We start from the raw sequence: 27,979 nt of genomic DNA, 5'->3' as shown, positions 1-27,979 counted from the left end.
TTTCTACGCTATAGCAAAGTCTTTCTGAGTCTGGCCTTGAGGCCAATTCTCACTGCTAACTGGGTTCAGCTGCTTTTCCACTGAATTCAGCCCGCTCTCACAGGCCCATCACCTGTGGTTCTTAATGCAGCTGCTGTGAGCGGCCCAAAAGAAATGGAAAACCCACCAGCATCTGGGTGGGCTCTGGAACTTATGGCTGGATATTATTGCTAAAATTTGGTTCCTTGTCTTCTGGGACTAGGTGTAACTAGAAGTAGCAGAGGCTGTAGCTAACAATGGGTAGTTCTAAAATACCCATAAAAGCCGCTTTTTCCACCCAGCTTACCCAGTGAGCGGGACTATCTGCACTTTTTTGGTTGGATATGTGATTGGACTCTCCCAAGATCAGACCGTCAATGATTCCTGCTTCCAACTGGCTTCTAACCAGCCCTGGTCATTTCTTTTTGCTGTTTCCACTCCAAGTCCCAACCATGGCAGGTGAGTGCTGAAGTGCATGAAAATTGTTCCTTTAGGGGGAAAAGAAATTATGCTAACCCTTTGAGCATCTTAAAGAAGGTTCCTGGTTCGAGTGTGGAAGTTCGTGTCCATGGTCTAATAAAATGAGCAGTAGATTAGGGGTTCTATTTCAGGACCTGCCACTGACTCACTCCTGACCTTCAGCAAATCACTTCCCCCTTTTGGTGCCTCAGTTTCCCAATCTGTAAATTGTGAGGAATAATCCCACTGGCTGGGTTGTGAGGCCGAATTCATCCTGGGGTGTTGTCCACTGCACAGTATATTACTCTTAAGTGCTCATGTTAATCACACGGGTTTGCCCATCCCTAGACTCTGCTGCAGAGTCCTACTCTCCGGGTCTGTAGGCTGTCGCTTGTGCCACACGATGCATTGTTAGTACTCAAGTAGGAAGAGCTCTTTAGTCCCTTTCCTGCTCCTGTGTTCGGTTCCTGTTCCCTGCTGACGCTGTCTGGTTTGCAACACGTATGGGAGCAGCTTTCGAAGGGGGGGAGATGGGGCCTGCCAAGGAGCTGGCTCAGTGTTACACCAGAACGTCTTCACCAGCGAATTATCTGCCACTTTCTGCACGGCAGTGATTTTGTGCTAGTGTCTCCAGAGATGGCAGGGGAAGGGCTGCCCAACGCTTGGCTCTTTTGTCTGCTAGTGATTAGCTGGCAGTGCGAGGATGCTCAGAGCCCACTGAGACAGAGGGTCCTGACCACAAACTGTAAGAAACAAGAAATCCTTATGGAAAAGCCAACTTTCTCCAAGTTATTGGCTTTTTCTCCAGCTATTGATCCATAAACACTGCCCCTGGGGGAGGCTAAGGACACTCCGAGTCCTGCAGGCTGCGAATCCATTGGTGAAATTCTGCTGATCCTAAATCCACTAGAGAATACTGTAAATTGCAGCATTCACACAGGTATCTGGTCCTAAAGGATTTCTCTATGGCAGTCAGTGCTCAGCATGTACAGACAGTGAGGAAGGACATTGGCTGTGTCGTCATCGGTACGTCCATGCCTGCTGGTTTGCGGTCTTTTCCCGTGGATGCATGGAACAACCCTGCCTTCCTGTTCTGCTAACAGGGACGAGCACAGAGCTCAGTTAAAGGCCTGATTCAGGGAAGGGGCTGGCTCTGGGGGATAGAAACAGAGCCTTTCACCTCTAGGTCACCCCTGTTGACTCCGGCTGACTTTGGGGGCAATGACAAAAGTCTTTATCGTCTGATAGTTGTTCAGAGGCTGTGTGAAACAAGCAGATTTCTGGCAGTGTGATTCAGTGGCGAGTGCTTCAGAGGGGTCCCCAGGAGAGCAGATTCTGTTCCAAGCTATGCCACTGACCTTCCGAGTGACCTTGGGCAAGTCATTTCCCCTCCCACCCTTTGTCTGTCTTATCTAAGTTCTTCAGGACAGAGGCTGCCTCCTACTGTGTGTTTTGTACAGTGCCTAGCACAATGGGCCCTAAAACTTGGTCAGGGCCTCTGGGCCATACTGTCACATGGATAATAATACAGCTGAGCTTCACAGAAGGTTGCAAAGGAGTTCAGGTGTCCAACTCCCACTTAACATGAGTGTGGGGATGAGACACACAAGACTGCCACACAGCAGAGAATTAACATGCAGAAATGTCTGGTTCTATTTCAAGAGCAAACCAGAAATAACCTCTGCTTATTAAAACTGCTTCATCTGAGGGTCAGTTTGCAGGCAGTTCTTACCTGCCGTTTATAAGGTGGTTTGTTCCTGTTGTCGTTGACAAGACAATTTATAATCCTATAAATCAGACTGTGGGCTGTTCCAGGAGACACAGTGAGTTTCTATTTGTTACAGTGCCTCTGAGCAAGGTAATACCTAGCTACATACAGAGTGCTGATTCTGGGCAGCTTCTAATCTCAGCCTTGAAATGATTGCTTAAAGTTAAGCCTGTCTATTGGGTGTAATGAATCCAAACTTCAGACCACGAGGCCCTGCTTTAGATGTAGATACCGTCTGACAGTTTAGCTTCCAAAACTGCTGGATCAGTTATTAGACCTGGAGTCTGAATCTTAATGTGTTTTGTGGTTGAGATGCAGCTTGGAAAAAGGGAGAGAGAAACCAGCATTCTGTCCATTCCTGGTGATATCCGCAGCCTCACAGGTCCTGTTTCCCTCCATCATCCTTCACTCCAGACCATTGTTAATCGTTGTTAATCATTGTGCTTTATTGCCTGCTGGAGCCTTATTCACCCGTTGCAATGAGAGTATAGGAACCTAGGAAGGCAGAATCTATGTGCGTTGCAGTGATTATAATAAGGGCCCTCTATGAACACACCTTTATGGCAAAAGATTCACTGCAGAAGCGAGGCTTCCACTGAAGCAATTCATTACATCTAAGTCATCTCCCATTTTGTCTATTTAGACTCACTTGTCCCTTTAGCATTCTGTAATTACAAAATCTGTTGACATCACAATACTTAACCTGTATGAAAATTATATCGGCTTTCCCCTGCTCAGTCTGAAATAATAAGCAGAAAGCATTGAAACGGAAAAGTCCATGAGTGTTGAGAGAGGCTCCAAAAGGAGTTAATTAACAACTTTTACAAGCACCAACATTCAATTAAAAACCCCAAAGCGAAGAGAGATTAGCCATTTCTGACTTTGCTTGGTGGTACAGGCATTTTACTGGGACTCAGGAGATCTGGATTCAATACCCAGTTCTGCCACAGACTTCCTGTGTCACCTTGGGCAAGTTATTTAATCTCTCTGGGATTCAGTTCCGCATCTGTAAAATGGGGATAATAATCCTTCCTGGCTACCTTGTGGAGTGTAAGTTCTTGGGGAGCAAGAACTATCTCCTACTATGTGTCTGTACAGCACCTAACACAATGGGCCTGACCTCAGCTGAGCCCTCTTATAAATGTTAATAGACAAATTTACCCCATCTCCAAGTTCATGTCTTCTGAGCTGGCCAGGTGGGTGTTGCGTCCGAGTGAGATGAGAGAGAGTTTCTCCCCAGAGGATACTGGCAGAAGACCAGCTATATGGCTCTACTGAAGGGAGAAAAAGAATAGCTAAAGCTGTGACATGTTTTGGAGGAAATTCTCTGTTCCTTCTCTTCCCTGGCTGGGAAGGAAGGAAAGCAGCCAAGCAACAAACAGGCCTAAATAAAAAGCAAACAGAGCAGGGGAATTAAGATCCATCCTTGACCATAATTCACAAGCCAGACAGCTTGCAGGCAAATTGCAATGAATTTAATCAGCGCTGTGGGTCAGCTTCATTGATTTCCATCAGACACCTCAAAAGTGCTTCCTCTGGTCCCTGAATAGTTTTTAACTCCATCCACGAGACGGTTATTGTCACTAAGAGGCGGCACCGAGAGGCTGTGTGGGATCAGAAGACGCTATTAGACTGGTCTGAAGTGTCTGTGAACACTAAGCAAATCTTACCTTGTTTAATCTTCCCATTGGAATGTCTAAAAGCAGCTAACAGCCCATTAATAAACCAGGGCTCCCCATCTCTTGTGCCCAGAATCATTAGCCTAAGACTGAGGCAACATTTTCTGCATACGTCCAGGGACACAAGGGAGGGAATAGAGGCTAGTTGATGGTGGAAGCAACAAAGCACAGAAGGCACCGAGGAAAACAGCGTCCCTAAGGAGATAAGTTAGTCGCTGCATTCTCAGTGTGACACAGATTCACCGGTGTTTCTTCGGCTGAATGCATGAACTGAACAAAACTCAGCGCGGGGAAGTTTTAGTAATTTCTGGGCTGCACTTGGAGGGTGCGTTGCTGGAGACTCTGAGCTAGGGGGAGAATCCAACACTGAAGCTGATAAATGTCCCATGTGGGTCTGTGGTGTGAGACGTTTCATAGTCCAGGCTATGGCAGCCTGCAGAAGGGAAGGTTGGTCGTGAGGACAAGCCGTGGCTTGAGTCTCAGGAGAATAAGGTTCAATTCTCGGCTCTCACACAGATGACCTGCGTGTCCTGGCACGGCTCATTTTCAAAAGGCCTCAGGGCTGGCTTAGGAAGCGCTCGGCACCATAAGCGGAGCCAGATTTCAGCGCAGCCGCTCCATTTGTGACACTTGGGACTAGATTTCCAAACATGCTTTTTCGGAAAACTGGCCATTGATTTTGGTGCCTAACTAGGAGTGGAGCTCTCTGGGGAATCGTGTCCTAATCGCAGGGGCTGAACTCTTGAAATTCCTGGCCTTGACCTCGCTATGACCCCTCTGTAAATGGAGTTAATGATACTTCCTTGTTCCCACCCTTTGTCCAGCTTTCCTGTTTCACTCATGAGATCTTTGCGTCAGGGACTGTCTCTTATTAAGTCTGTATACAGCACTTAGCACAATGGGGCCCCATTCTCAGTGGGGCTTTTAGCTGCTACTGTCCTACCAGTAATAAATAACTACGCTAAGGCAGAGGAGGAGACTGTATTATAATCAGCTGGTGATGAAGGCAGACTAGAGCTTTGCTACTGAAACCTGAGCGGCCACACCTGAGGATGTTTTTCCTACTAAATAACCTCTCTGAGCTATGCAGCCCATAAGGCTTTTCCAACGTTTATCTGGAAGGGTGCTTTGAAGACAGCCAGTGTGTGTTACATGGAGGTTCCCTGGCTGAGAACTGGTGGATCAAACCTTGCTAAGGCAGACAGATAACGCTGATCCCTGCAGATTACCAACATAAACACACAGAGAAACGGACCCGACGGTGCCCTCACCTTTCACAAGGCGAGTCCTCAAGGCCAGTGACGAGGAGTCCTCAAGGACTATGTTCGTGGGACAGCTAATGAAAAAAGGAGCAGGCGTGGGGGTCACCGGTTTAAATGAAGGGAACCAGAAAGGAATCACTGAGTGAAATTCTCTGGCCGGTGCTCTGCAGGAAGTCAGACCAGATGGTCCTTCAAATCTATGAACCGATGATTGTGCTGTTCGAAAAGTAATATGAGGGTGACGATGGTTTGAAGAACCTATCGTCCTGGAAGCAATAAAACTTCAGCCCTTCGCGACAATCCGAGTTATTAATGGTGGGTTTTCAAATATTTTTTCTAAATTCCAGTTTAAAAGTCAAAGGGGTTTGTGAAACTCACAGTAATGGTGATGCCATGGGCCAAATCCATTTGTAGCTATGCTGATTTACACCCACTGAGGATATGGCCTTATCAAATTAGCCTAGTGAGAACCTGACAATGCAATCTTGCACTCTTCTTAGGACATCGCCCTCCTTTTTCCTCCACAAAGCAGTAAGCTGTGGTTGAACAGAGCCATCTCAAAGAGACCATCCTCACTAGGGGATTCTGTGGTCTGGAGTCATCTTGCTTTTCTAATCATGTTGGTTTCATTAGGGGAAACACAACTATCCTATCCAAATTCATGCACACGTGCATATGTGCACACACCCATGTGTCCGTGCACTCGCAATACCACACATCCACATGCATGCCTTCTCACCGATGCGTATACTCCATACACATATGCACGCATGCAAAGACACACTTTCTACCTAGGAACTGGCAGGATCCAGAAGCCCAATCATTGCATGGGGTTCAGAACAGCTGTTCTTCCCACCAGTCCCCATCTCTGCCTGTCTGAGATCCACTCCGCAAGCTTGATTCCCTGGAGAGTTACTCTCCCAAAGAGAAATCACTGATTTCTCTCACTCCATTTGAACGTAGTTGAGTCTGGAATGCAGCACTCAGGTTGTGGATGCTACACATTGGTTTTGTAGCAAGGCTGTGTCCGCTTGCCGTTGTAATGGCCAAGGTTTTCACAGGCTGAAGGTTTCAGGAGCTGTCTGTGCAGCCTGCCATTTAGCTCTTTCCAAACTTTCTTGCTTGGCAGGATCTGAGAGGGCTGTCACAGATGCAAAGCACCAGCAATTCTGTTTGTTTAAATTGAGCTGCTTTGTATGTAGAGATTGACAAGGAAAGCAACAGAATCCAGACACACATTCCATTATTGCTTTTTTTTTGATAAAAAGGACTCCGTGGGCTTCACTATTTATTTTAAACATTTGTATCTGTGCGGTTAGCATCAGACACAAAGAGGCAAGCTACAGCAAACATGACTAGAGAGTGGCAGCTCCTGTCTAAGACAAGCAGGGTTTGTCTACACAGCAAAGAAAAACCTTCGGCTGGCCCGTGCCAGCTGATTTGGGCTCATGGGAGCTCAGGCTGTGGGACTGTTTTATTGCTATATAGACTTCCGGGCTCAGGCTGGAGCCTGAGTTCTGGGACCCTCCCGCCTCCCAGGGTCCTGGAGCCCAGACATCTACACAGCAAAGAAACAGCCCCGGGAATCTGCGTCAGCTGGCACAGGCCAGCCATGAGTGTCTAGTTGCTGTACGGACATACCTGCACTTGGGAAATAGCCCCAGCCCAAAGCTCAATCCCCAGTCCTGCACTGAGCTACACCCCTCTGATTTCAGTGCGTGTACGTGTGAGTGCAGAGCAGGCCAGCAGGAAACACAGAGCAGAATCAGCGAGAGCATAGGATAGGGTAAACCAAGGGTTTACACCAACCAATTTAATCCGGATTTACTCAGTCAGTGCAAAACTCACCTTGCCTTTGCCTGAATTCCAGAGCAGCTACACTGACGGCTGAATAATAGCTATTGCTGAGCACAGAACAGGGCTTCATAAAACTCCTCTTGTCTTAGACTAGAGGACATGCCTCCATGCAGTGTATCCCCTAGCTATGGTATTGAGGGTTGTGCTTTTAAGGACAAAGCTTCCCAGACAGAGTCTGGGCTGGGTGCTTGAAGCTCTCATTAGCTAGAGCCAGTTGGAACTGGACAGAAAATAAAGCAGATCTCTTACAAGCACCTTAGGCACCGAGCGATCACTGAACCAAAGTCCCAAACAATCATATCTTGGTGGTATCTCTGCCATCCACCCCTCCGCACCCGAGGCAATCAATTGGATCACTAGCCTAGACCCGTGCATCTAACACTGCGGGTTTTAAGTCAGATAAAAGAAGAGGAAGATCTAGCAACCCACACACCCCTGGTGCAACGGGGGATTGGGATGGTCTATCGGCTCCAAAAAGCGACCTTTGTTGCAAGGGTCTGCAGAAGGAGAGCAGCCCCAAGTACTCTATATGCTGCAGTCCCCAGGGCAACAGGGTGAGCAGAGGTAGGAGTTTGTGTGTGGTTTCCTGGCTTCTCCTGAATTTAATTAGACCCTTCAGTTCAGATGAACATGTTTGGGGGCAGTTCAGTCATGAGACGTCTGGAAATTTCCATTTACATAATTGCTTTTTGCTATTTAATTTATGAGCCCTAATTTAACTAATACAATGAAGGAGATAAAAATCAGGCCAAAAATGTTTCCCAGATATTTTCATTTCCCGTGTATTCTCTGCAAGGGCAAGAGGCAACTGCAAGGCGTCCTCCATTAAAACACACACCGCTGAATTTCTCCAAGCTTCACCTATAACCCACCTATTCACCCCAGTGAAATCTGAACTGAGCAGAAGACTCCAGCCAGGAGATGATAAGGCAGGCATGAAGCCATGCCTGGTCCCCAACATAAGCAACATAAGCCCCCAACATAAGCAGATGGATGTCTCGTTAGAGGTGGAGCTAGCGTTAGCATAATGCCTGCAAAATTCCCCACGGGTGTGTTAGGTCCCACTGGGGCGGAGCAGCAGCTGCAAAGGGATTGTGGGTGGTGATGGTGTGGCAGAGGCAAAGGGCTAGGGAAGGAGCTCAAAGATAGGGCCCAGAAGGTTACACCTTGGATGAAAGGGGGAAATGACGCCTTGCTAAGGATGGTGGGGTCAGTGAAAGCAGACAGCACTGGGCTGTGAGGGAGGAGTTGGCACAATGAGGGGTGCTGACTCAAAACATTTCAGATCCCCAGATGGGAAAGACCTTCACCCTTCCCTCTCCCCTGCAGTGGGACGCAGGTTTCCCACGCCCCCTCCAGCTTTCAAACCACTCCTGCACCTCAGCATCAGTGGTGTCCTCGTTTGTGAGATTTTTTTTTAAAGGAATCAGTGTGGGGTTCTGTTGATTTGCCTTCTGCTTTCTGAGTCCGGGCACATTTTCCGTCTTTTCTCTGCAGCCACAAGGGCTAGAAGCTTCCTTTCCTTTTTGAAATGAAAGCTGAGATTCTCAGGCAATCACGTGACTCCAGGAGCTGGGACTTTAAGAAAAATGTGAAATATCATTAGGCTTGTGATGAAATCACTAGAGTTGTAGATACTGAGTGTGGTGAACTTCCCCCCATGCACACACACTTGTGGCTCTCTCCCCGTTATTCTAGGTTTCTATATTATGGTGAATGTCTGATGTGTTTCTGGATTCCTGGGTTCCTTCCCTCCAAAACTAGCCTCCTGAAAGCTCTTGATCTTGCAAAGAGCAATTCAGAAATTTTTAATTGCTCTTCTAAATCAGAACGTAGCACCCAGGGAGCTAATCTCTACTCTCAGAAGGGAAATGAGAGCCTCTCTTTCTCCGAATAGGCTCTGATGAATCTCACACAATGCCTGGTAATAGCACATGGTTTAAATCTGTCGCTTCAAAAAAAGCACCTAACTGGCTTTTAATGAGTTTCCCCTCCCTCCAACATTATGCTCTGCAAATATATCCAGAGAGGGAGTGCAGCCTGTCCTGGGTGAGCAAGAAGGTTGGCAAAAAGCAAACAAAAAGATGAAATGCTGGCTACCCAGCCTGGGAAGAGCACGAACTGTGCTGCTCCGGTTATAAGTGCTTCAGAATGGCATGGTGACTTACGCCCCACACAATCAGCCAGCGTAAATGCAGAAGAACAATGTTGGCCCTTCTGAATGTTGAAAAACTGGGCTCCAGCATAATCAGAGGAATTATTTCCTTCCCTGGCTGGCAGGCATGTATAATTCCCAGTTGGGTGTCAAGGGACCATACATCCCTCTGTTTGCAAACAGCCTGCCTCTGAAGTTAGCATGTAGATTCATTCAGCAGTAACCATACAGGACAGTGGCATGCTCTGACATCCCTAAAACACTTGCCCCCCAGTAAATTATCGACTCCTATGGCATGGGATCATATCTGAGACCACTGAAATGCAGCAACCTCTGGGGTGGCATAAATTGCCAATAGAATCGTTTTGGGATTAAGGCACTGGGGAGGGAATTGGGAAATCCACGTTCAGTTCTTGGTGCTGCCACAGACTCCCTGGGTGACCTTGGGCAAGTCATTTAATCTCCCTGTGCCTCAGATACCTCACATGTAAAATAAGCCTGATGCTTCCCTGCGTCTGAGGAGTGCTATAAGGATAAGCTCATGAATATTTGAGGTGCTCAGGTGCTGTAGATGTGGGGGTTACAGAATGCCTGCCAATCGAGATAGATTATTATGGACCAGCAACATGGCAGTAGCTTCATAGGGAGACATGAGGAACAATTTATCCAGTTTACATGGCAGAGGGCAGTTCACGTAGTCATCATGTAGTCTGAGTTTGGCCAGGACACTGGGGTAATAATTCCCTAATTCTTGGAAGAAGTGCTGGCCGATCTTCAGTGATCACAAGGGGACTGGGTTTGGGTCTTACGTCTCATCAGGAAGCATCAGCATTAAGTGATCCATAGCGTAGCAATGGCTAATGCTGATTGGCTGACACAGAATAAAAAGATCCAGGGGGCTGGGATGCCAGGGCAAAATCCACATGGTGCCTGCAGCTATAAAGCGGGAGTGGGATGTTTGGCTTTGTCTCCTTTTGCTGAACCGTGGCGAATGGAAAAAGAGGAGCTGCCAGGTTATTAGGCAGTTGCTAACCCCCAGGTTGAGTTTTCCAGGGGCATGCAGTGAAGGGGCAGGTGAGAAAGCTTGTGCTCTGAACTTTGCCTTTCCTGGGAGTTTCAGCGACGGAGACCAGGATGCTGCTTGAGTTGATCAAATACCGGCTGTCACAGACGGCCTGTGGGGTTTTGCGGGCAGAGTTCAAAGACTGCCAGCGACTGCTGCCATGAGCAGCCGTTTTTGTCTCTGCAACATTTAGTCGCTGAGCAGACACCATGACAAAGGCACTTGGGTGTTAAACGGGCGCCAGGCTGGCTTCTCACGTGTGTGCTCACTCCGTGGAACTGGCCCTTGGGTTCACAGTCGTGGGAATGCCAGACACGTTGACAGAAGAGGCGAGATTTTCAGGGACTCTGTCTGGACTTCCCAATACAAGCAGCTGTGTGTGACTCCATTGACTCCGGTGGAGTGGTGTCACTTGCTCCGGCACTGATTGCCACTCTCTGGTCCTGAGGCATCTTCAGAGCCCCCCCCCCCCCTCCCCCTGGTGCCCACACAAAACGTCAGCACCAAGCTGCTATTTAGCAACACGCACACACACACACATGCCAAAAAAAAAATTCCCTGGGGCATTTCCCCTCAAATGTGGGATGTATTTTCCTGCGTGAGAATGCTAATGACTGGCACGTGTGTCTAAAGGACCTCAAAGTGCTTCACAGACTGTACATACAAAGTCCACTGTGCCCGCCTCTAATTTGCAGCCAGCTCTGGAGTGTTTAAGAGCTGTTGAACAGCACTCCGCAACACCATGCAGGGGAGAAAGTTGACAGGAATGAGCCAAGCTGCAGTGGGGCCAGGGCACCTCGTTCAGCATCCCATCTCGTGTGACGTTCGGACGACTCCTAGAAGGAGCCAGCGGTTCATCCTGCTCCATTACATCCGCCTGCTGCGGGGGGAAATTCGCCATCTCTGCCATCCTGCACTGTCAGAGCTGAATAAACCCTGGATGCCGCCGGTCCATTTAACTGCGCCTGAGGGAACCTTGATTCTTCTTCATATCAGCGTCATCGGCCTGTGTGCGTGACCCTATGCATCCTCAGTCTGGGAATGCCTGTGTGTGCGAGGGAGAGCGAGAGAGCCACTGAAATTCTCCGACTGCATCTGAGAGGAGGCTGATGGAAAATAATTTGATCCCAGTTTAACATGGCAGCTCTTGTTAGAAAAGGAAAGGGAAAAAGGGGCAGGTAATTTAAACCGTTTAAAAGAAAGCGCTGAGGTTTCATCCTTCCCTCTGCAAAGGGGAGGCTGTCAGCAGACTGAGTTCTGATGGAGGAGGCGTGGGAGTTTCCGGAGCCGGAGCTGTCCAACTGTGAAATTACTCGGATCTGCCCATTTCGCACAGCAGCTCCTGGGAGTCGGGGCTGCGCTCGGGGGAGGGCAGAGCCCAGTGCTAGATTAAAGGCGTTTTGTAACGCAGCCCAAGGAGAGCAACAACTGAGGCCCAACCTCGTCGTACTGATGTTGGGACGTCAGTTGCTCTGCCTTTCGGTCAGACCTTTGTTAGTGAGAGCCAGGGCCCCTTTCCACGTCACACAGCCAGTCTGCTCAAAGCACTAAGTGGCTACTGCAGGTCTCAGCTTTACGTTTTGGGATTTGTCTTTGGTTTCACATTGAAAGACCAAGCAAATGAATCATCCATTTCTCCTACGTGGAGCTTGAAGGAGACAGGCCTGTTGGCCATTCGTCAGGCCGCTGGGAGTTGACTGCTATGCTGTGGTCTCTCTCATGCCCACTGGCTTCTCATTCACAATTAAATTCCAGGAGTTGGTTGTGCAGGGACCCCCTTTTGCAATCCCACAGCACTCCTTAGAGGAGCAGCAGCACCTCACCTTTGCATATCTAGATGCCAGCATGTCGGGGTCCCAGAGTGGGTGGCAGGTGTGATTCCCATATCACCGAACAGCAAACATTCCCTAAGTGTCTGATGGGTCATTGGATAACTCAGTCGGAGCAGGGGGAGGGATGTCTGATCTGCAGCAGTGCTGATGATGCAGTACATGGAACAGAGCACAGACCATGGCACTGGCTCCAGATATGAATGGAGCATGTCCAGGTCAGCAGCTGAATTTCATCCTAGATGTTCTCATTTCTTTTCCCTTTATAAAATCTGGTAATTGTGAAGCAGGTTGCGAGGACGTGGATGACATCTGGTGGGGGAAATCTTCTCTTCTCCTCTCTGACGCTATTTATTTCTATTTCAGAAACGCCTGGTGGCCTAACTGAGAATGAAGCCACATTCTGCTAGGCACTGTGCAAACCTCGGGAGTGAGAAAGCCACTTCCCCAACGAGCTGACAGTCTAAACAGGACAAACAAAGGAAGTGTGGTTATCCCTGTGACACAGAGGGGAACTTGAGACACTGAGCGCATGTCTTCACTGCAGAGTCAGCTCAGGTGATTGGCAGACGTCCTACTGCAAAGCCCCATCTCCTTACTGGTGCTGCACTCCCCCATGTGTGTCGCTCGAACTTCGGGGGACACATCCCATAGTTCTTGTGCTGCAGCTTGCTGAGCCACTCTGTGATTCTTTTCCAGTGTCTTACGGGAGAACTTGTTTGTCCTTCTGGGGACACTGAAGGAATTGTGGGAAGGCATTGGAGGACTATCAGGTGTTGAGAGAATTAGCCTCTGTCCTCACTGCAAAGTGAGTGAGTTATCAGTCTGAATGAAAGTGGCTCTTGGGCTCTACCCCGCATCCCAATCCGGGCCAGCTAGCCTAGGTTGAAAGCACCACTAAACTCGGGTATGAGGGTTTTGTGTGTGGATGGGCGAGGATTAGGGCCAACACCCAAGTAACAGCCTGGGCTAACTCTCCATTGTAGACTTACCTAGAGAGACTATGGTCATCCAGTGCACTTAACTCTTCTGAAAATCTGGCCCCAGCCATGGGTGCTGAGCTCTTTTCAAAGTCTGGCCCTAAGAGACTTGCCTAATGTCATACAAGAATGGAACCCAGATCTCCTGGGTACCAATCCAGTGCCTTACCCACAAAGCATCCTTCCTCGCTACATTCCTGCTGAACTGTTAATCTTTAAAATGTGTATTATTGCTGAGGACAAAAAAAATAAGTTCCAAAGATAACTTTACTCACCTATGATCAAAATGTTTATTAGCCTGCTTGGTTGAGAACAGGATAAAGGTGCTTTCATGTTAAAATAATATGTCAATGAATAGAGAGAATTTACCTTGAGTTTGGTAGAAGTCCAGTACACATAATTAGTCAGAGCAGCTGAAAAATTGTTCCCCTTGCTGCTAAATCCCTCATAAGCTGATAGGAAAGAAATCTGTGCCAATGGGAAATGCAAAAGCTTGTATACCTGTGTCCAAATAGAAAACCAGAATGAAATGGTCCTTTGCCAATATTCTTTCCCCCTGGTCTCTCTCACTCACGCACAGCAACTTCAAACCACAGCTGGGCAGACAAGCGCGTCTGCACACTTTGGTGGGTACAGATGTTAACGGCACCGTATTCATTATTAGCTTATGTCATTTATTATTGATTAGCGGCACAGCACCAGGGCAGTGCAGAGTGCTTTCCAGCTGGTACAATGTACATAATTTCATGCTGTATTTTGTTTGTTTTGTTTAAGTCCCTGCCTTGATGAGTTAACAGTATAATGGCATGAGGAGATGTTGCGCGCACAGCAGACCAGAACAAGGATGTGCTGCTGCAACACAGCATGGAACAGGTGAATTTTCAACCCGTTTAAGAGTTGGAAAGGGGTATCTAAGCTGTGTGGTGCATCATGGGAGACACATGACTACCGTGCATCATGGGACATGTAGTCTGCCAGGGAACCTGGCTCATAGGGAGGAATGAAGTACTCCGGCACCATGGGTAGATGCCGTTTAACGTTTAACTGACTCAAAATGAAACGTTGTTATTCAGTTCAACAAACCTAAGTGAAGTGTTTTGATTCGGGAAATGCTGCACTGGGGGGGGACTAAGATGTGGGTTCTACTGCGGATTGGGCCAATGGATGACCTCAGCAAGTCATTGCCTCTCTTTGTGCTTCAGTTTCCCCTCCCAACTGTAGTCTTTCTTGACTATTTAGATTGTAAGCTGTTTGGGGTAGGGAATTTCTCACACCCTGTATATACAGCACCCGGCGCTATAGACCCCGAACTCAACTGGGGCCTCTTGATGCTACTCTAGTACAAATAACTAATCATTTCTTGCTAGATACAGTATGTAAGAGGACATGGTTTATACGGCTCATTCCTGACCCTAAAATAATTATTCCAAAAGTTCCAGCTCTCTGGATGTACGAATGGCCTGAGAACAAGCTTTTGAACAGCTTCTTTACTGTTGAGCTTGTGTCAGGGGCTCCTGAGGCCAACATCTGTAGGGGGTGGGTGTTTCCGGGCATGGATGGACATCCTCTTCACCTGTGGGCTAGGCAGCCGAACCCCTCCAGAGTTCAGCGCTATAAAAAGTCATGGGCAGCCATGAAAGGAGTTCATTTAAATAGGAACGTCCCCAGTGATGTGAAATGCTGCATCCTGAGCCCTTTCTGTTGAGCTTGTGTCAGTGGATCCTGGTGCCACGGTCTGTAGCTAGTGGTTCCAGGTGGGAATCAGCAAATTTGGAGTGACCTGGAAAACAGAGTTTCCGTCTCATGGAGCAGCTGCCCCAGCACGTGCTCCCTGAGGTGACATGAAAGCACACAGCTAGAAGGAAAGGGCCAGCTCACGTACTGAGCTGATTGGAAGATGATCTCAGTCCTCCAGCATTGATCATGCTTTCCCCATAGCACTCCTAGCCCCAGACAACCCAGGCAAGGAGAGACACCCCCAGGCTCTCAGCATGCAGCCCTCCCAACTCATGCTGACTGGGGGATGTAGGCACAGCAAATACCCACACACAGCAGGGCGTAATATGCAGTCATCAACCCACCTATGCAGCCACAATCACCCTGCTTTACCGGATGAATATTCTATGCCTCTGCATGTGAATATCTCCTCTTTCCCGCTCTCTGAAATGTCCCTGTATAAACACAAATGCTGGGAGGGGGGGTTAGATTTCTCCCAGCTGTAACAACTCTCCCCCCCCCCCAAGACTGCAGCCTGGAGTTGCATGTTAATTTGTCCCTGAGATCTTTTCACTGCTGATGATTGTGGGTTGTTGGGTTTGGGGTTCCCCCTCCCTTTCCTGTTCTCACCTCCAACCATTGCGACAAAAGCCTTTAAATCACAAAGAGAAATATTTGGTGGGTTCCCAACAGAGCCCAGGGGGATTCAGTCAAGATAAGCAGCAACCACTGCTGCGCTACCAAGTCTCCTTCCCCAACAGGCAGGAAGTTTCACCTTGCCACCAGCAAACCTCTTGATGTCAATGCTTCTCAGCTCCCTCGCGGCTTGAGCCTTCTCTGACACTGATTAAACCCCTGTGTGTTTGGGATTACCGCATATTGCAAGGCTCAATCAGATGCTGGAAGGGGATATTAAATTCATAAGCGGATCAGGTTAGGTGAAGTGAGGATGAAAAACACCTCACATTGCACCCTGCCAGGCACAGATAAAGTCTGTGTGCGTCTGGGCTAAGGAAGGCTCCTCCTCGGTTTACATCCCACGTCACAGGGATTTCAATGTTCTGTGCCTGCCATTTAGAAAGACAAGCTCATGGCGTCAGGCTCTGCACAGCCGGGAGTGAAATTCATTCAGTGTTGAGGGCCAGCACGAGGCCGAGGTGCCATTAAAATTCCAAGACACATGGGTGAATTTCACCCAAAGCTAGCAAAGATCAGAGATGGTTCTAGCACTTCTTGGCAGAGCTGCTAGGCTGGAATAATCAGATCATCCTGAAGATGCAATGAAACCAATCAAAAATCTTCCACCCCATGTCATCCGATTGCTTGTATTTCCCATCTTCTGGAAAGTTGAAATATGAGGGCACAGAAGTGGCTTTCTGACATTGGAGAATGGGGGGAGAAGGGCTGTCACGGCTTTTTCTTCTGTGTGAATGGCTCATAATTTGCACTGGATTAGACTTGGCTTCTTTTTTAGCATTTTATGATCTGTGGATAGAGCGTGTAACCAATGAAGAAGTATTGGAGATGACGGGCACTCAGCAAACGTCAGTCAGAGATCTTATGAAAAGACAGAATAAATCTTCGGGGCACATTTTAAGAGGTTCTGTAGGCAATGCACGAAAAAGGGAATGGCAGAAGAACATGAGGCAGGAAAAGATCTTGGATGACCGATGTGGTATCCTGGGACTGGATCAAAAGAACGATTCATCCATAGAGAGATTAACAGAGGACCATCCCGAATGGGCTCCAAGAAGGGGTGTAATTATGCAGTTAACGTGACAATGGCATTCCTCCCTGTGGAGAGATGAGAGGGCATTTCCTCTCCCTAGTCAGCTAAGTAAACAGGAAAGGGTTCTGTTAAAAACAAAAAAAACCCTAATCTGACCTGCATAACACCTAGAATGTCACCTGCACGGGAGGGAATTATCCTTCTCTACTGCAAAGGAGAAGGAAGACAAGATGCCCACAAACCCAGCATGCAGAGCTCATGGGAAAGGATTTGGAGCATCTACCCAGCTAAGCTTGATGTTGCTTATTTGTCTGATCCTGCCAGGCCCCGGCTGTTACGCAGCCTTTCTGTTGGCTGGGCTGTGCAGAAAGGTTCTGCCGTGGCTTGTGCTTGGTTTCTCGCTGTGCGTGCTTTGCAAAGCTGTGATCCTGGGGTAGTTTCACCCGTCTTTACCTTCCAGATCCTGATGGTGTACAAAAGCTCAGTGCAGTGTGCAGAGAAGTGATTCTTTATCGAGTGCTGACAGAGTGCTGATTCTCTAGTTCCTGGACTGGCTCTTGCTAGCACCAGTTCCCAGATTACTGAAATAAAGTGTGAAAGGCTTTTCCCAACCTATAGCTTGACCCGCTGCAGTCCTTAGCTGGAACTGAGAGGGGGCAAAAGGTTGAGAGCTCCCAGCATTTTCCAGGCAGCCTTTGACAAAGGCTGCCTTCAGCTAGCAAGGCGAGAAACTCTTTCCCACGCTCTTCTGAATGCTGTGCATCTCCTCCAGGTTCTCCATCAGAGCTGCCTGCAAGGAGGCCTCACTCAGTGCTTTCGGTTGGGTCAGTCTGTCCGGGTCCCATCAGGAATGCAGGAAAATGAACGATATGAATTGGGGGGGGCAATGATTCTCTCATTTCAGGAGGAAAAAAAAAATAGCTCCGTGCCTGTAGGAGTTGGGAGCAAGCCGTTTATTGGCTTCTTAAAAGAATTAGCTCAGCATCAGGGAGTTTAGTTTGCATGAGAGCTGTCGGGAAAGAGCAAGAAACAGTGAGTGCCTGTTCTACCAAAGAGTGACGGAAGGAGAAGAGGCATTTTGACGCGCAGGGCCAGCGCCCCATCCAGGCAGCACTAGTCTGAGGGCTCACGTGGTGTGTAGGTGCCAGCCGACGTTTTGGCTGAGACCCTGGGGATGGAACCAGGGACCTCCATGGCTAAAATATTAAACTAAAGCTCCCTAAGTGGGGCTATAACAGACTCCTGTGCCCCGCAGATCAGTCACGGAGGAGACCTGTGACAACCCTCACCAGTAGGTGACACGTAGCTTTGGTTCTGGCCCGCTACACAGGCATGAATTTCACCTATAACAACCAGCCCAAGGGGGCATGGCTGGACTAACTTCCCCCGCCACTGGAAGGTATAAGGAGCAACCTTGCTTCCTGCATCCCAGCCTGGGGAACATCCCCAGGAGGAGCCAGGGCCCTCAAGCTCTGCAGCGACTCCGTCTTGGTAAAACCGAAAGAAGCGGCAGAAGCGACTGTCTAAGTAGATCTGGCTGTGAGGAAAGGACTGATTTACCCACAAGTCCCCTGGCTCAGAGGAACTAGGAAAGGAACGAGTGAAAGTTGGCAAGCCAAGCCAGTGACAGAGCTCTGCTCCTTTCTGACACAGATTTCATCTCGGAAGGCCCCACCATCCCTCAGCATGAACAAAGGCTGGCTCCTTACTTCGGGAGTCCCTTGCTTTGATAGTTTAAATAGAGCCCCTCGTGGTGTTTTAATACGTCTTGATGCGTAATTAATTCTGGCCCTTTTCCAGCTGTGATTAATCGGGCACGGGTGCCCGCGTGTGCTCTTTCAATAGCACCGTGCAGTCATTAGCTCTTCTCATGCCCGGCAAGACACTGGGCTCCAGCTCAGGCGGGTAGGAATCAGCCGTAACTGGCTTCTACCGGCTGCCTGTGCCGAGATGGAACAGTGGTAAATGGATCCGCATCGTGCCAGGGGGACAGCTGGTGACCTGACACTAGCTCGATCTCGCAATCCAGGAAATGTCAGGACACATGCAGTTCCCTGAAAACCAGGTGCTTCCTTGTAGTTACACAACAGATTTAAAATGTGGAAGGTGTGTTTTGCCTGCCAGGTCAGCTCAGCACCTTCCTCTCCTATGGAATTTGTTTACTTCTGTTCCAATCCTCCACTGCTCTCCCTCTACCAGGTCAGTGCTTTGTATGTTGCTGTTGTGATTCCCTGCCGAGTGCCTATGGCGCGTCTCATGCCGTAGAGAGCAGAGCCAGACGTGGACCTTGTGAGTGGAGCACTGGGTTCAGGAGTTCTGGCTCTGACACAGACTGCCTGTGTGACCTCAGGCAGGTCACTTCATCTCCCTGCACTGCATTTCCTCCTCTGTGAAATGGGAGGGGGGCGGGCGTGATGGGGTTTACAGAGGCGAGGGGAAGGAAGGAACAGTGCTGGGCCAAGAGGGCCTCACCACTCGGCAGTTGCAGAGCATGCTTCAGATGGAGCTACTCTGACAGTCACGCAGGGAGGGAGAGTGAAGGGGAGTCTCTCTGCAGGGAGGAAGCCAGTTTGCAGCTTCTGGGGGCAGAGCAATCCACAGAAGAGGGTCTGGATTGTGGGTAAGACCCAACTGGGAGAGTAGGGGCCTGCCTGCCCCTTTTCCCTCCCCCACTCCCTGCTGAGACACTAGGGAGAGAGCTGGGGAATGCTCCGCTGACTGGCTGCGCTGCTGGGACTGTGGCCACACCCCAAACCAAAGAGAGAACAGGGAAGTCACAAGCAGCCCAGGGAAGGCTGGGCAAGTGCACCAGGAAGAGGTGAATGAGACATTCCATGCCTCTCCCCCTTGGGCCCCAGACTGGGACCTAGTGAGAGGGAGGGCCCAGAGCCCCCTACTTTCCCTCCCCTCTGCCATCCGTCCGGGAGAACTCCAGGGCACGAGGGAATTGCTGGGCCACAGCCTGCCCACGAGGCTTGCTGACCTCTGAGGGAAACCTGCTACAGGTGATATTTCCTCTGTCAGGGACCCTCTCTCACTATGTGTCTGTACAGCGCCTAGCACAATGGGATACTTGTCTCAGCTGAGGCCTCTAATTGCTACCATAATGCAAATAGGTAATAATACTAAAGTGCAAAACCAAGAGGATTAGTTTTGCCTGCACAGGACAGCGTGGCTGTGTTTGGTTTATTTCCTACACTGTGCACCAGCTTCAGCGCAACTCTGGGAATTAGCTGAGCCAGCAGCAGGAGCAAAATACATTGATTTTTTTGTGGGTGCCACATAAATAACAACTTCAAATAAGTCTCTGACAGAATCGTGGCTATTTAAAAAACAGATGGGCCTAGACTCCAGGGAGCCTTCTTATCAGAGTGAAACCATTTTCAGGAACATTAAATTTAGGAGTTAAACCTAAATCGCTCTCTGGGCCCTTTTAATATAGGTTATGGTAATGTACATTATCTCACAAGTGCCCCAGTTACCAAGGTGTAGTTTCATGCTCTACGACAGACGCCTATAGCGCAAGGTGAACATTTCCAGGAGCTCTGCTCTCAATAAAAATCGATGATCCATTCCTAAATGTAATAACCTGATCGATCAAGAAAAGAGAGAGAACTTTGCAATCCTCTTAATTTGAATGCAGCTGGAAGGTTTCCTCTCCCTCAAAGCGGGTGCCGTGCTGTTTGAAAGCCAGGCTCAGAGGTAGCTGCTTTCTGAAGGCGCGGAAACAGATTAAAAGGTTGTTATAGCAACAGGGACATCACTGCAGCGCTTCCTTTTTCGACCCTATTTTCTCCCTCTCTGGTGGGCCATGCACACTGGGAGCTAATGAGCCCAAGAAAAATATAGGATCCTGACTGTGTCCGGCAGCCTCCATAAAGAATCCCCTAGATATTTGTTACAAGTGAGTCCTGTCTCTTCTCTGCCATGAAGGATATGAGAGCATCTGACCTCTGGGGCATGAAAGGAGCCCCCAGAAACCCCTCCAGTCCTAAGGGGGGACTAACTCAGGATAGTTGGTGTTCTAAAGCTAAGGAAACCAAACTCAAGACTCAAACCTGCTATGTCTCTCATGACACCCTAGCAGCTTCCTAGCTCAATGAACCCATTTATCTTGGGAGTCCAGCTAGCGGTGCCTCGGGCTGGGTTTCCAGATGTGCTGCACACCTATTACTCCAGCGGATGTCGATAGAAGTGGAAGGCATGCTCAGCACCTCTGAAAATCAGGCCCAAGGCATCCCGAGTTGGACACACAAAAATGGAGGCAATCAAAATCAGAGGCCCTTTTGGAAATTCCATCTCACGGACTGCCTCTCTGAATTCCCAGGAGATGTACCGCTGCAAACTGACCCAGAACAGCTGCCATGTTCCACCCCAGACGTGGCTGCAGTTCAGTGTTCCACGAAGAACTACCAGAATATTCATGTGCAAACACACCCCTCCGCCCCTTCCCCTCCCCCGTGGCCAAGAGGTGTCTTGGATATTATTATTTATATGTATTATAGGAGAACCTACAGGTCACAGTCAAAGGTCAGGGCCCCATTGTACTACGTGCTGTACACAAATCTGAAAAAAAAATGATCTCTTGCCCGAGGAGTGCTTAAACTAAGTAGATATGATATCTGAGAAGGTAATATCCCTAGGGATAAAGAGAGCTGTGTACGACCATTGCTGCATATGTATAACTTTGAATGTATCTCTTTTGAGTACGGAGTCTCAGATGAACCTTGATCAAGTGTCATTATTTAAAGCAGATGAAGACAAAGTGTCTCGATATTGGCCGTGTGGTGGTGGGTATTTTGGGTACACTTTTTAAATGCTATCACAAAAGAGATGGCAGGTAATTTACATGTAATTTATCAACAATGGGTATAGGAATTTGCCAGTCTGAAAAGAGAGAGCAGGTATTGCTCAGCTCCAGCAATTTACTAAACCGATATTGTCAAGAGCCTCTGAGATGCCCAAGCAAGAAGCAGAGAAGACTCATGGAGCAGCTTGGAGCCTCTGGGAACATAGCTGTGACACTGGGGAAAGAGAGAGCGATTCCAGCCTGGCTGCAGATTCCAGCAGGTGCAGATCAGCGTGGCTCTGTTGGAGTCAATACAGCTGCGGTTCTGACCTGCCATTGGCCAAACCTCGGTACAGCTCACATTTTACACCTTCATTGCTACATTGGGCACCACTGAGAACTCAGGCTCTTGCCCTACAGCATGGGTGCTGCCTTGGGGCCAGCTGTTCTAAGGATAGGAAAGTGCTGCCGCAGTGACCCTGATACCTGCATGGGTGATGGCTGCCTTTTCCCAGCGGCCTCCTCCTGACGCCTGCAGCGCCTGCCTCTGTCACTGGGAGGCTGCCTCAGCACAGAAGCAGCCCAGACAGCCGACCTGACTGAACTTTGTTGTTAAGTCCCATGAGAATGCAAAGCGGCAGGCAGGCTGGCATGTATCCACGTCACACATCAACAGGGAGAAGAGCCGGATAGCCCACGCCCCAGCAATGCGGATGTGGAAAAGGGCATCAGCACGGTGCCTTAATACAGAGAATGAGATGATATCTTAAACTGCACACGCACGGTCCTCGTGAAACACTCCCTTCTGTGGCATTCGTTACTGCGACTCCTTGGATCTCAGCATGGGGCCTCTAGGAGGTAGAGATTAGCGCAGAGCTATTGTTCTGTCTACTTTGGAACACACCACTTATTTACTGCAGCTGGATTTAGCCCAGGCGCCAGCCCCACTGTTATGACTTGTCCACAGCTTCCCAGCTGTTGTTGCTGTTGATACTCTTTAATATTCCGGCTAATGGAGACCATGAGAGGACTGCGTTCTGTGCTGGCACGAGGCAGCGCGAGTGCCGGGTGTGCTCTTGACTCATTAAGTATGAACAACTAATTGTAAGATCAATTTCCTTGTTCTCTTTATTTTTCCCCAACTCAGCTTAAACTCCGTTCTAATTACATTTAATCACAACTGACACATAGTCTAGTTCGTGTAGGGACTAGGTATTGAAAGTGTAACGGTGCCTTCCAGGCACTGCAGATATTTGGATAATGCTTCATGGTACATGGCACAAGCACAGAGTCGCTACCTCACCTGTCTAATGTCGCCGCCGCTGACTGTTTAAGTCGAGTCTTCCTGGTGCAGTTAGTGACTGGTTCTTGCAGTGATATAGGAGCAAACAGAGAACAGTTCTGGCTTCTAAACAATCGTGTTGCATGTGTGGTGATTCATTCGGGACCTGCCAAAGGAAAAAAGTGGGGCTGTGGATTTTTTTTAAGGTCTAGGAAGACACCCAAAGCCATCACAAAATTGGAGGAGAGGGTATAAAAGAGGTGACAGCCCTCTCTCAGATGGGGTGTGTGATGCAGGCATTTAATAAATTCGGGGTGTAATAAAGTCCAGGTTCGGATCTAACTCTAAAGCTAAATGAGATGGTCGTTTACCATGCAAACAGCGAGCGGGAGTTAAAGTAAGGCTGAGTACAGATGGGCAATCCCCCAACCTTTCTCTGCCCGCACACTGCTCCCTCACAGCGTTGGGCAGAGCTTCAGTCTATTAAAGCACTGGATGCAAGGACCCGTGTAGAATTCACATCATGATCGAGACCCTCTGTGCTGAGCTAGATGAACCATTGTGTCTGACCCAATGTTCTTATGGTTATTATTATTATTTATTTTATTAAACAGGTTTAAGCAAAATAAACGGATTTAAGTGCGGGTTAACCCTGGTTCAGTGTATATACACTAGAGGACTGCACCAGAGTATCTAGATCAGTTGTAAATTGATTTAGTTACACTAGTGGAACATTTCTAACACAGACAAGCCCTTCGTTTTCCCTGTGACGCCTCAGCCAAAATTGCTGCAAGCGTCTCCTCTTCTGCAGCTGGAACAGCCTCCCTGTATCTCTTTGCTTCCTCAGCTCTGCCTCTCATTTCCAGTCGCAGCTGAAAACATTTCTTCATTGCCCCATTCCTCTCCCTCCCTGCTACCTGACTCCGCGGAGGAACTGTGTGCACAACGGGCACTCTCCCAATAAACCTGCTGCTGCATACGTGCCCCTCGTGCAAAATGCACACCCCACCCTCTGGATCGACTCAGCTGTTGGCAGGCAGTTTGTGTGTATGCACAAATAGCTCGGTGGCCGGGGGAGAATAAAATAGAAGGGCACGCTTTCAAGTAGGTTTTTGATCCGTATTTTGATGTTTGTCTAACCAGGCAAGTCTGGGAGCCTCTGGTGCTCGGCTGTGATCTGGAAGCCCGGTATTTCACCCATTTTAAGAACCATTTGCTTGCAGCTACTAAGTTCCCTTCCCTTTTATGACAGGTCTGCCTTTGCGGGGAGCGCGCTCCTTGGAACTTTGGAGATCCTGGCTGTTTGAATGCTTTGAGTTCATTTGTTTAATGAATCTCAGGGGGCCACGGCACTAAAGCGGTTCCCAAACATGTTCAGAGGCGTTGCTATTTCTCTGCTAATTAAGGAGTCTTTTGGGGCTACACACAAGAGGTTCTGCTGCTGCATGTGAAGCTGGTGGCGAGCCAGTGCAGTGCTGATTGTCCAACCCGAGTGGCACATTTCTGAGTCTTTTCCTTCCTTCCCCCCCACACTCCCATCGGTTTGTTCAAGCCAGTTGCCTGCCACATGTGGCTCAGGTTAAGAGGTAGCGAGATGGTCAGCATTTCATTTAAATAGAAATAAAACAACCCAACTATGTGAGGATGTGTGTTTATTCCCAGTGAAGGGAACCATCTGGGAGATCACCTCCTAACACTTCACCACCACCACAGGCACCAGCGATGCCTTTCGCTACCTGGTGCCCACCTCTGCCTTGACCTTGAGAAAGGCACTTTCCCTTCACTGTGCCTCAGTTTGCCCTCCCATCCTTTGACTACTGAAACTGCAAGTTCTCCAGAGAACCAGCTCTCCCTCACCAGTGCCTATGTACAGCATCTAATGCAACAGGGTCCCGTTCTCAGCTGGACCCCTAGGTGCTACTGGAATGCAATGAATTAATAATAATAACTATAAATATACAGAGAGCCTGCTCCAAAACCCCTTTGTAACTGATGGGGAAAAATCCTAGTGGACTTTGCATCAGATTGTGTCGTGGGAGTTAGAACCAAAGGGATCCCATCGGCAACCCCTAGGTAGTCGCTGTCTGCCTCAAACTCTAGGAGGGCGAAGCTCTGCTGAGTTCACCTGCTCTGAATTTTGCCAATAGGCAAAGGAACCCTGTTAGGGTCAAATGTGGGTGATCCCCCCACCCCCACACACACACACACAAATTCCCATTGGTCCCTCTGATCACCTCTACCTTTATCTAACTGAATGGCAGGTGCCTAGCCAGGCCTGCGGGTGCCTGTGCGGGATGAGGAGCTGCTGTGAAAAGCCGTCCTGCTGCGAAGCAGAAGTCCTCTCGTCCCGCGCGTGGCTGATACCAGGCGCCCTCCTTCCTGGGGCTGTTTCTTGGAGGTCTGTGTGAATTCACAGGCCCCCCCTTACAGGATCAAATCCACGTCACGTTCAGCTCAGACGCTTGTGGAGCTGGGGCCACCCTCTGTCCCACAGAGCACGCCCAGGTTAGCCTGTGCTTTGGGTGATTTACAGTCAGATCCAAAGCCATTTCCAGCTTTGCCATCAGCTTCAGTGAGCTCTTTATGAGACCCACATACAGGTGGGCAGCCCCGAATTGTTTGCAAGCTAAGCAAATGGTCTGACTGAAATCCATCGCCAGGGGCTGCCTGCCATCCAAGATGGGCCAGCCTCCTCATGGCCCCTGGATACGCACTCACAGGGGCTGTTTCTAGCTGGGTAGGGCAGGTTTCCATAGCAGGAGAGAGAAGGGTTCATTTCACACAGTCGCTTCCCAGGATTCCCTGGCCACCTGGTCCCCGAGGGATCAGGCACGAGTCATTGTCATGGCAATGAGAGGGGAGCTCACGTGTGCGGGATGAAATAGGCAGAGAGCAGGCTGTTTCCACAGGGCGCGCTCTGCAGCACGTGGCCCTCTGCGACCTGTCTAGGATGCAGTGAAACAAGTTCTGATTTTAAAACAATAAACATCTGAGGTATTTTTATATGAAACAAGGGGAAAAAATTGGTGCTTTTTGTGCAATTCATTAGAGCAACTCTATTAGCCCTAGAAAGAGAAATGGCCTGCAAAGTATAATGCTAAGTTCAGAATCAGCACTGCAATCTGCAGGGCATGGAGGTGCCTGCAGAATTAATTGCTAGGTATTTTCATTACTGATTAAATAGAAAAATCTTCAAATGCCATTAGAACATGCCGACTGAACGAGCGCCTCTCTGATTGGATGCACCCGCTCTCTTCTTCCACTTGTGCTACAGGTCACTTTCCTGTTTGGTAAATTGCAGAAGGACACGTCTATAACAAGGAGATGGCAACATAAATAAGCATGGCCCGTGAGACAGCCTGGAAACTGCCTGGCTGGAGCGAATCCTGCTGTCGTAAATGGAAAAGGCCTTCTAGGAAGCATGTGCCCTTGTAAGAGACTGGGTGGCCCTTTGACCAAGTGGGACTCTTTCTCCATAGCTGCTGGATATAGGAGGTTAGGCTGTTTTTTGTGTGTCCAGGAGAACAGAGGAGTCAGCTGCCCCTGGGCTGCGGTGAGAGGATGTTTTATCCATTCCGGGCTCACAGTCAAAGCCCCTGGTTGAAAGACTCTGATGCATTATCTGCTTCTGAACTTCTCGTGCAGAGCAGGCCCAGCCCCGTGGATGATTCTGCCACCCACGCATCCCCAGGGCCTCTCTGAGTATGTCTACACTGCAGCTGGGAAAGTGTATTCCCAGCACAGGTAGCCAGAGTTGCTCAGCTCGAGATAGCGCCCTGCTAAGAGCAGCATGGGCATTGCAACTAGCAGCTTGGGCTAGTCACCAGAGCGCGGATCCAGGGCGGGGGGTGCAGGCTCAGACTAGGGCAACTAGCCTGAGCCGTCACCAGGTCCACAACATCCACACTGCTATCTTGCCAGCGTGAGCCAAGATAGCACGAGGCTGCCTGCCTGCCTGCACTGGGAATCCCAGCGCCCAGCTGCGAACACCCGCTCACCTCTGGGATCCTGCGCAGCCTGGTAAACGGGCGGTAAAGGGATGGCTGTACCGAGCACTTCCCCACAGCCATCACCGGAGGTCAGTGCCGCTCCACGAAACGGGTCAGTAACAGCTGACAATCTCAGGGCCCAGACCAAGCCCAGGCAGCCCCCTGAACTGACCCAGGGTATTTGCCTTGGGACCCTTGTGGAGTCATAACTCCTTAGCTGGCCCATGCAGCCCTGTGGAGGCCGAGCAGGGTCCAGCACTCCCTGACACTCCACCAGCACAGCTGCAGAGAGATTAAATGAACTCAGCTTTCTCCCCTCACCCGTGCCAGGCTCCGGCCCTCAGGCACAAAGCCTGGAATCCCCAGCTTCCCCCTGCAAATCCATCCCTGGGCATCTGCAGAGTTAATAGCCCAGCCCACATTTGGTGCTGTAGCCTGGCCAGTGAGAAGTTTCCTCCTTGCTCAGGACGCGATTCCACGGGCTGAAATGGGGGTTCCCTGCCCATCCTCCCGGCTGTCCCTGAAAACCGCCTTCCTCTGAGTGGTGTTTGGAAAGACCAGTTAAGTCAATAGCTGCTGGAAAGAACAATTCCCTGGACACACGAGCAGCTCTGGATTCCCTTCCAGGCACCAGGTCCCCCTTCCCCAGCCCGAGAGAGGAGCTGAGCCCCAAATATAAGAGAGCGGAGGGGGTCCGATGGGAGCCGGATAAAAGTTCTGTGCAGCAGCTTAGATGTGGATCTCCCCCCCGGTCTTGTTCCCACCAGCTGGGAGCCTTTATTAACCGCGGCCTGATTTACATGTCACAGCAATAACTTTGTGCAGCGGCAGACGCAGGCAGCATGTGATTTGGGGAGATGGGGATTGGATTGAACCGGGAGCCCTGGGCTCCCAGGCCAGGATTATTGATGAACAGTCTGGGAGAGGAAGGCGTCCCTGGCGCTGTATTCTCCACTCCCCGTGCAGCTTTGCCTCTTGGCACGGGACAGCCCCGTTCTCCATCCCAGCTGCCGTTTAAAGGGGGGTCTCCAGATTCTGCAAAAGAGGAAGATGGATTCTCCCAGCCTTTGGGGCTTCCTGGGAGCAGATCCTGCTACAAAGACGTGTCAGTGGTTGCAAATTCCAGAGCTGAGAAACCGGGCTTGGCTCATCCAAAGGATCCAGCACCACGCTCTCCACTGCCCCCAGAGCCGCCTGGGCAGGGGGCGTGGGGCTGGCAGGGGGAAGAGGGAACAGGCAGTGCTGGCTGGAGCATCCTGCCCAACAGCTGAGAGAGGCAGAGAGAAACCCCCTGTCTTGTCTCACGACAAACTTAATAAGGAGGCAGGAGCTGAGCACAGCACACAAGGATCAGCCGCCTCCAACCCCTGGGGCTGGCCCTGGCCGAGTCCTACACAGGTCCCC

The 27,979-nt window shown here is 49.6% G+C and overlaps 1 long non-coding RNA gene across 1 annotated transcript; it reads left to right on the top strand.

Annotated features, from left to right (window-relative positions):
• Positions 1-286: 286 nt before the first annotated feature.
• LOC137164636 (uncharacterized) lies at positions 287-14,137 on the top strand. Its single transcript, XR_010923144.1, has 3 exons — positions 287-477; positions 12,457-12,648; positions 13,845-14,137. It is a non-coding gene; the product is annotated as an uncharacterized lncRNA (long non-coding RNA).
• Positions 14,138-27,979: the final 13,842 nt, after the last annotated feature.

The sequence above is a fragment of the Emydura macquarii genome, unplaced genomic scaffold (assembly GCF_026122565.2).
Source record: "Emydura macquarii macquarii isolate MOO-44397 ecotype Brisbane River unplaced genomic scaffold, CSIRO-AGI_Emac_v2 contig_312, whole genome shotgun sequence".
Taxonomy (NCBI): Eukaryota; Metazoa; Chordata; order Testudines; family Chelidae; genus Emydura; species Emydura macquarii.
Note: the sequence above shows the minus strand (reverse complement) of the source record. Positions and strands in the feature narration are given on the sequence as shown.